The sequence below is a fragment of the Poromitra crassiceps genome, assembly GCF_964638095.1.
Source record: "Poromitra crassiceps genome assembly, chromosome: 18".
Classification (NCBI taxonomy): domain Eukaryota; kingdom Metazoa; phylum Chordata; class Actinopteri; order Beryciformes; family Melamphaidae; genus Poromitra; species Poromitra crassiceps.
Genome location: NC_139636.1, coordinates 8,107,293 through 8,116,595, shown reverse-complemented (window position 1 = coordinate 8,116,595; position 9,303 = coordinate 8,107,293). Strand labels below are relative to the sequence as shown.

The 9,303-nt window shown below is 44.4% G+C and overlaps 1 pseudogene across 1 annotated transcript; it reads right to left on the bottom strand.

The window, feature by feature from the left end:
- Positions 1-553: 553 nt before the first annotated feature.
- On the bottom strand, positions 554-2,375 carry LOC310792680 (mediator of RNA polymerase II transcription subunit 27-like; annotated as a pseudogene). The gene is made up of 2 exons: positions 2,193-2,375; positions 554-1,311 (listed from the first exon to the last, which is right to left on the bottom strand). The product of its transcript is annotated as a mediator of RNA polymerase II transcription subunit 27-like (transcript).
- Between the last annotated feature and the right edge of the window lie 6,928 nt (positions 2,376-9,303).

The window sequence follows — 9,303 nt, the reverse complement described above, 5'->3', positions numbered from 1 at the left end:
ATTTATGTGAGCCTAAATATCAAGTTCACGTTTTTATTGACTTTCATTTCCCCTTAATGATTCAGAATTTTCCCTCTCCATGAAAATGTATTATTTTGCTTTTTTCTTACACTTCTACCAAAGCAAAATGCTGTCCATCAATTTGATCCTAATAAAGTCTCTCTCTGCTGTCTTTGTCTCTCTTCTACACGTCAAAGTCTAGTAGATGCTGTCCCTATTTCATTTTAGTAGTTTTTTTTTTACAAAACCCAAAGTGGGGTCACAAGCAGAAAAAGCATGGCAACCACTGCTCTACGCCTAGCCTCAAATTCACTTGTTGCCAAAAAGCTTTTTTCCATAGACGGCCATTGTAAAAGAGAGTCCTAGTGGCTGGGCTGCCTTTCTCTCTGTCTGCCTGTCTGTCTTCCATAAAGACACAGATTTATGAAATTAAAAGCAAACTTTATTGAAGCAATGTTGTCCAGATTAACACAAAGAAGGAGCAGTCTACAAAATAGATAACAGGACATTTCTGTCTATCAAGCCAGTCAGTAAATCTGTCTGTCTGTCTTGTCTACATGCGGCAGGTGTCGTGGAAAGCCTCCAGGGTCCTAAAGTCCCTCCACGTTGGAGGAAGTCCGTCCTGCAGGAAGCGACCGCAACGCTGGCAGGGAGACTGGAAGAGTTTAATGTAGCTACGCAGCCACGTCATGAAGGAGCGTACGACCACGTCGGGCATCTGAGGCAGCTGGTAGTGCAGCAGAGCCGTGGTGGCGTGGTCGGTGACCTTCTGGAACACCTGGTAATGGGACTTGGTCCAGATGTCCAGCTTTCCCTCCTCGTTGTAAACGTTCTCGTTGTATCCCCTGACGATGGTTCTGTCGATGAACAGAGAGCGCATCACGACGATCGCCTTCAACACCTTCCCCAGGGTCACCAGCAGGACGGCCGACGTCCCGTTGGGTCTGAACAGTTCGATGGTCATGTCGGGAAACATTCTGCCGATCCGAGAGATGACATCGTCCACATACTGAGGGGGCAGGACCAACGTGCTGGGTTGCACCTTGGGCCGCCTCTTGGCCGACGCTCCCATCTGATTGGCCGATCGTTTGAGCGACTGCTCTGCTGGTTCAACAAACTGGAGGCCAGGCCAGCGTGGTACTGCAACTTGTTGGACCACTTGTAGGCCTGCAGCAGCTGGGAGTAAAGTGGGGTTTTGTCCTGGACTGGGTCCAAACTGAGAAGACCACTGTTATGAAGAGGGTGAGACTCAGAGGGACGTCCAACCAGGCCACTGAGACGCTCCAACTCATTGAGGTCTCTGTTGACAGCCTGCAGGTCGGAACGTAAGAGACAGAGACAGTTACAAATCCATACTTTCTAAGACCAAACTGAACAAAATATTTCCTTCTGTCTCCAATGCCTTTGGTAAGTGTAAATCGGAGGATGGGACCTTAGGTCATCTATTCTGGTCTTGCTATGTTATCATATTCAGTGTTTCCCCTAGAAAAGATTTCAGACCTGGAGGGATTTCGAAACGTACCACAACCCTCGCTGGCGACGCTAAACCTTTAGCTAACCTGTTCGCATCTATGTTGGCAATGGCATCCCAAGTATCATGATACTATTATGGGATGCGATGTGAACAGTTAAATGGTAAATGGACTGCATTTATATAGCGCTTTTATCCAAAGCGCTTTACAATGTGCCTACATTCACCCATTCACACACCGAAGGCGGCCAGCTGCCACGCAGGGTGCTGGCACAACCATCGGGAGCAATTTGGGGTTCAGTGTCTTGCCCAAGGACACTTCGACATGCGGACTGGAGGAGCCGGGTTCGAACCACCGACCTTCTGGTTAGTGGACGACCTGCTCTACCTCCTGAGCCACAGCCGCCCCTGTTGTATTATGGGATGTGCGTTTCCCAGGCAACGACACACGTTGACATGTTTTGGAACAGCACTGCACGCTGGCACAATGCTCCTAAAAGCAAAATGGTTATTGTTTTGAATGATTTGGCATCTTCTATTACTGTCAACACTGTCAACACCAGTATTGTTGTATTGTAATAATATGCCATAAAGGTTTATTGAAATTTTGGGGAGAGCAGGGGGAAAAAAAACAAAAAAGGGGAAACACTGATATTGTGAACTCAGTAACGTGAATTGTATCGAATCGTGAGTTGAGTGTATCGTTACATCCCTACTGTACCTGCAGGTTGTCCTGGAACTCTGATATGAAGCCCTTCTCGCGGGCTTCCAGGGTCTCGCGGTTCTTCATGCCGTCCTTCAGGGACTCAAACACGCGGCTGACGCTGGAGCGCAGCGCCTGGATGCCGCTGATCGCCTGGGAGAATGCCTCCAGGTTGACCCCGACGTTCACCACGTCTGCCATCTTCCCTTCACTGTCTGTCTGCTACACAGGAGACAAAGATCTTACATTGATAAGAACCAAATGCTAATAGGTTGTTCCATTGCAACATCAGTGAACAGCAAATCTGCCATTTTGGCCTGAAAGCGACCTCTCTGATTGGCTGTCATGGCTCTGTGCTGTTGTCCCAAGGAGGCTGGGTTTTTTTCAGGCCAAAATGGTGGCAGCACTGTTATCAAAAAAGCACGCAGTGGTTCTCAAAGTGTGGTCCCCCGGCAAAAGAATAATTAATTTTCATTATAATTCCTTCCATCAATAAGTAACACAAACACAATGACAATGTATGACTATTTTGGTCATGGGTTTCATACACGTTCTGTAATAAAACACCTAAAAGCAAAACATCTTATCAGATGGGGGACCCTGCTGGGACAAAATCGTATCAAATGGGGAGTCTGTAGTCTAATTTGTGTCTGTTTAGGGGTCCATGACGTGAAACACTGAGAACCGCTGGATTCGCTATTAGAGCGTCGTCACTTGCCTTCTTCCCCCCCAAACATTTTGCATTTAAAACAGTAAGTAAGGCAATCATTAACGTCATTTACCGTTAGACTAACTAGCGTACATGAAGTCATGAACAGACATCATGTCACATTACATAAAACTCGTCACTTTACCGACACCACGATATGAAGAAACAACAATCCAAATGGTTGTCGCGCACTGATTACGTCACGCCGACACTGTCGCTGCACACACACCGCAGAATGTGTGTGTGTGTGTGTGTGTGTGTGTGTGTGTGTGTGTGTGTGTGTGTGCGTGTGCGTGTGCGTGTGTGTGTGTGTGTGTGTGTATAGGGGGATTAACATGAGAAATGACCAATCACAGCAGGAGAGAGGGTTAAGTGCAAGTGTTGGCAGGTATGATGTCAAATGTATGGCCCTTCACTTACTTGTAAAAACTATGTAAATCAGTATGGTGGAAAGAATTGCCCACCCCTACAGTGCCCCTGGGACGGGTCAAACTGATCACTATAAGCAGATGATCATTATAAGCGATTTCTTTTTTTCTTTATTTTTCATGCAGATTACCATCTAATTGACATTTGTATGTATTACATGAATACAGTACATATTAAGTAAAGGAATGTTATTGACTTAAAAAATCCATACAGTAAATTAGGCCTCCTGCTGTTTCAAACAGCGGTCTCGTGAAGACATCTCTCCACAGACAGACAGACAGATGCTGCGATCTCTCCACTGTACAGACAGGCATGCACCGAGTATCACTGCTGTATCTTGTGGGCTCATTTTTAGCAGTTTGTAAGGACAAAAATAATAAAATTACTGTAGTAAAAAAAAAGTTCTTAGGTGGGACAAGGCCCAAAATGATCACTGTAAGCGGAGTATTGATCACTGTAAGCGGATTATTTAAACAGCATGTGTATAGGAATGATTCAGGACAAAGCTTTTTGATGAATATAAGCGGTTGATCACTATAACCGTGAACACTATAAGCGGATTCCACTGTATTTGAAGCTATCTATCAGCAGACCCAACTGAAAAAGTAGGTTCCAACCCCTAGAGGGCACTCTCACTACATGAAAATGACAGTGTGTAGAATTAGTTTACTCTCAAATGTGGAGATTTTACACAGACTCCTTTAGCATTGGCTTAAAGCTGGGACAATCTATATAAAACATCTACAATCGACAACAATTATTTACATGACATTTGTTTATTAACATAACATATTCATTAAGATAACATTTATTTAATAATAATAATAATAATAATAAAGAAAACTTGAACTTGACAGGGAAATCTATATAAAACAATCTACAATCAACAACAATCTATAGAGAACCAATTAAACCAATTGAATGAACATAAACATATTTATTAAGATACAATTTATTTATTAATAATAATAATAATAATAATAATAATAATAATAATAATAATAACAATAATAAAGAAAACTTGAACTTGAACTTGGGATTTACAGGAAAATCTATATAAAACTATCTACAATATACAACAACAATCTATAGAGAACCAATTAAACCAATTGAACAAACATAACAAATGTATTTAATAATAAGAATAATAAAGAAAACTTGCCCCGCGCACTTTGGCGAACATGGAAAACATGAGCTCGTCACTAAACAATGACAAACACATCCACGGGCAGTCACACACACGCCCACACATACTGACAGTAACACAGGTGTCCACACACACACACACACACACACACACACACACACACACACACACACACACACACATGCACGAAGCCCTTCCCCTTTACATCCATATCCACACACACACACACAGACACACCCTCACGGACATGCCTCACTACATCCACAAATAAACACATTGGCCTGTCTCTTCCAGGCGCGTATTGCTTTCTTGTTAGGAGTTGGTTAAGATCTACTGTAGAGCAGCCGACTCTGTGATATTGTCTCACTGTCTCCTAATCGACACAATCTGTCTCCTCTCCAAGGCACGCCCACAGAAACTCCACAAACAGGTGCGAGGAGAGAAGATCTAGGCTCCACCGAAGGGGGCAAGGGGCAGGCTTTCTTGGTCGCAGTGACACCAAGTGCTGAAAACCGCAGTTCCTGGGATGGCCACTTGAGGCTGGCTGCAGAAGCGAGTCAGTCCCCATTCACGCTCATGTCAAAGTGCCCATGTTTACAGCATCAATAAACATGTTTACAGTCTGGTTCAAGAGACGCTTTTGGTCTGTAGCCTAATTTCACCTTTCATGACAACTATACGGGGGGGGTGGATTTTTATATAACTCACTCATTTAGAGTAAAATTGACGATAAAAAAAGACTCGTTTTGGGCGTGATTGACAGGTCCAATGTCCAATGTTCACGCTGCTGACCGATCACGGACCAATAAGCAGGTGGAGCTCCAGCTCTGTGGGAAACCCCTGGTCTCGCGCCGTCTCGCGCGAGATGTCTGTAAACCAAGATGGTCGAAAACGCCAAACTAGAGTCTTCCGAATGGGAGATCACAGACGAAGGGGTGACGTCACACTCACTCCATCTCTTTTGTAGAACGCCTCAAGGCTCATCCTCTCTGCCTGGACCTGAGGCTGGAGTTTCTCCTCCACCAGCTTGAGTAGCCCCAGCAATGCTGCATCCAGCTGCTCCTCATCCAGCCTGCAGCAGAAGGAAATAAGGCATTAGGAAGGCAATGCATCATCCTCCATAAGCAGAGGTGGACACTCCAATTGGCCGCTTGTGCTTGAACTGCACTAAATGTGTGCTTGACTTGGAACTAGGGATGTAACGAGATACTGTTTGAAGGTATATACAGCAATATCAAACAACCACTGTAATACCGTGCGCATGATATGTTGCGCAATACGTACGAGTCCTAGCCTGGGTAAAGCCAGCCTTCAACGTGACGTCACAGGCTCTGCCATAGAGGTCACGTGGAGGCTGGCTTTACCCTAGTCTCGCAGTGCCAGCCGTAGATGATATCTACGTCTGGAGCACAACTCTCAAAAGTGGTTAACGCCTGCCCCCCAAGCCAAAAAAAAAGATCTGTGACAGACATATGAATTGACCAACCAGGGACCTCGTGGGCGGTGCATTCGGAATGTGTGTATCAGCTAAATCGACTCCGGCACAGCTGCAACAAACACGTTTTCTGCCGCAGTTAGTGGCATTCACAGGGTTCCCACACCTTCTTAAACATCACATTCAAGGACTTTTCAAAGACTTTCCAGGCCCAATTCCCTCAGATTCAAGGAGCAAACTTGGCCTAGTTTGAGACACGGATCAAAAGGTTCATGACTATTTATAACATTGAGAATTAGCAGCTTTACAGAAGCTCACAGACAACTATTAAAAAGAGAGGCTTGAATGTGTGAACAGTTCTCAACTGCGCTGTGTTACAATAATGGCAGACTATGGGGCCCTTTACACGAGGACAGTTTCTGTAAGAAACGACACAATAGCATTTCCTTCACACCTTCTCCCTGTTTACATGAGCGCTGTTGAATTTTTAAAACACCGTAATGTACATGCCAGGTCGCTAGGTGGCAGTGTGATCACCTTATTCTTTGCCCATACAAGGACGCTTACTGCATGACGTAATTTCGCTTTAAGTAGAGTACACTTTCCGCAGTCATTTAGACTTGCCAAAAAGCTTTTTTCAAGCTAAAAAAAAACCCCCAAACTGTTAAAGTTTTAATATTTGTCGGGTGAGAATGTAACATATATGTGACCAGTTTATCAGAATAACGCCTATTGGAAATCTTTAACGAGCAGCGAGGACCGGGAGCGCTGACTGTGATCTGTCACCCTACTGCTACTGGCAGTGAGAAAACACTGTCGACGTGCTTTGTAACTATAACGTTAAATGCCGACCGGGTACAGCCATCGGCTCCTCGCAGCAGTAACGTTATGAACATGTAACTGAAGTTGGCCGCAGTGTAGCTTAATTCTGAATGTTGGCAAACTTAATTCATACTGATGTTTTATTTGGTTGCCAACTCGCGCACGGCATCGCGTGTGTCGCCTGTGCAGGCACGTCAGAGTTTCTGAAATGTGCCGTTCCAAAGTGATTACATGGAGCGCTCAGCGGGAAGCGTATCAAACAATTTCACTCTGGAGGGTGGTTTTAAAATGTGTCATTTCCTAAGCGCGAATTCGCCGTCGCCGTCTAAAAGGGAGGCACTAACAATAAAATAATTCCTCGTTTCCATAGGAAACCGTCCTCGTGTAAAGTGCCCCTTAGTTGTGTTTCAATGTCGAATAATTGTTGCACAACATCTATACATTCAAGCACTTTCAATGGACCATGTCAATTTTCAAAAACTTTCAAGGCCTTGATTTAAAAATAAAATAAAAAAAGGGAATCATTTATTTTCACTATAATTCCATCCATAAGCAACACAATGACAGAATGCATAACTATTTTGGTCATGGGTTCAATACACTTTTTGTAATATAACATCTGAAAGCAAAAATCTTATCAGATGGGGGACACTGGGACAAAATCTTATCAAATGGGGGTCCGTGGTCCAATTTCTGTCAGTTTAGGGGTCCTTGATGTGAAAAAGTTTGAGAACCACTGTCATACACCACTAGTGTGACTGTCCCAGTGGGAGTTGAACCCCTGCAGTGTTGGTGCCAACTCACCCAGCGTCATTTTCTCCTTCGCTGCTGTTGATCTTGCCTGCGTCCTCGCAGGTGAACTCCTGCTCTGGTCCGTTCTCCTTCTCTGCCTCCAGCCCGTTCTCTGACGTTTCCATCAGCTGGTTCACTGCACCTGCCATGCTGCTCACGGTCCACTCGCTCCCACAGAAACTGACAGGAGACAGACAGGAGACACAATAAATCAGGGGTATCAAACATACGGCCCGGGGGCCAGAACCGGCCCGCCAAAGGCTTCAATCCAATGTGATGCACTTGTGAAAGCTAAGAGGTACCAGGCTTCAGGAGCAAGTTAAAGTGTAACTAAAACCCAAAAACACTGTTAGCAATTAACCGATTAACTGATTGTTAAGGTGCGCAACTAACGGTTAAGGAAAATGCATGAAATTCCCATCCCTAGTGGTCTATGAAGGATTCTGGTCAAAATATCCAAACAATTGTATAAACTGCACCAATTTCAGCAGCAAAAGTGCCCTCTATGGGTTCAAACCTGCTACGTCACGGCCAACTAATTTAATATCCCTATTATAGAGAAAAGTCTTACCTCCCGCCTCCACTTGAAGTGACAGGTGTGGTCCAGATGGGCAGGTCTGGCTTCTCCTCACAGTTCTTACATCCGATGCATTTGCACAGTGAAGAGCAAACTGCATTGGCCTTCAATATGAAGGGAGAGAATCAGAATCAGGAGAGATGTTAGGTTGCATGCAAACAGTCCATTGTGTTAATATGAACAGCTACATTAACCCATTGATACCTGATGCAGCATTTGTGTGTGTATCCCTTTAAGACCGTCACACGGTCTTAAAGGGATACACACACAAATGAGGGATATACCGTACACGCAAATGCTGCATCAGGTATCAATGGGTTAATACTGCTAGTGGAGACACCCCGGGAAAGGGGAAAACGCACCTTAAAGCACTCGCAGTACTTTTTGATGCAATGCGACTGCTTGCAGGTGCAGCCTCTGGGCACGGTGAAGGTGGGCTGGGGTAGCGGAGTTGCAGAGAGGATGAACTGAAAAAGTTCAAGTAGCAGAGGCAGAGCATGAAGTCAGAAGAAGAGAATAATAACACACACAATACAGTCAGTATTCTGTAACACCAACTGGTGAATTAGGATTGGGTGGTAATACGTGTCTGTGTGGTTGAAGATGCTATGAAAGTGATGACAGAACTTTTGATGGATGCAGGATATTTATCAAACCGATAAATCAGGGATACTCAACTTTCTTTGCCCGGGGGGGCACTTTTGTAAAATGATAGGAGGCCAGGGGCCAGTTAATAAACCACCATTAATATTTATTTTTCTGTTAGATGTTTGGTCTATGAAATGTCAGAAAATGGTGAACAATGACGATCAGTGTTTCCCAAAGCCCAAGATGATATTCAGTTTACTGTCATAGATGAGTAAAGAACGTTCACGTAGTCAGACGTCATCAAGCTTCCAGCGACGGAGATCATCTACGGCTGCGGCTGGCACTGCGAGACTAGGCTAAAGTTAGCTAAGCTGCGTTAGCACCTTAGCACACACATGTTGCAGTTGCAGTGCACACCATAGACTGTAAAAATAAGGTGCACACACATGCTGATGCTGATGATCGGCGTGTTCCCACCAGAGGGCCTACACAGCAACCATATCACACAAATTATTAATCAAAATATAGTATTTTAACGTTACATCTTAAAACATGTTTGGTGGGGATGATTAAAAAACGTATGGTACCATTATGGCACTTCACAATGTGCAGAAACAATAAATGTAGCTA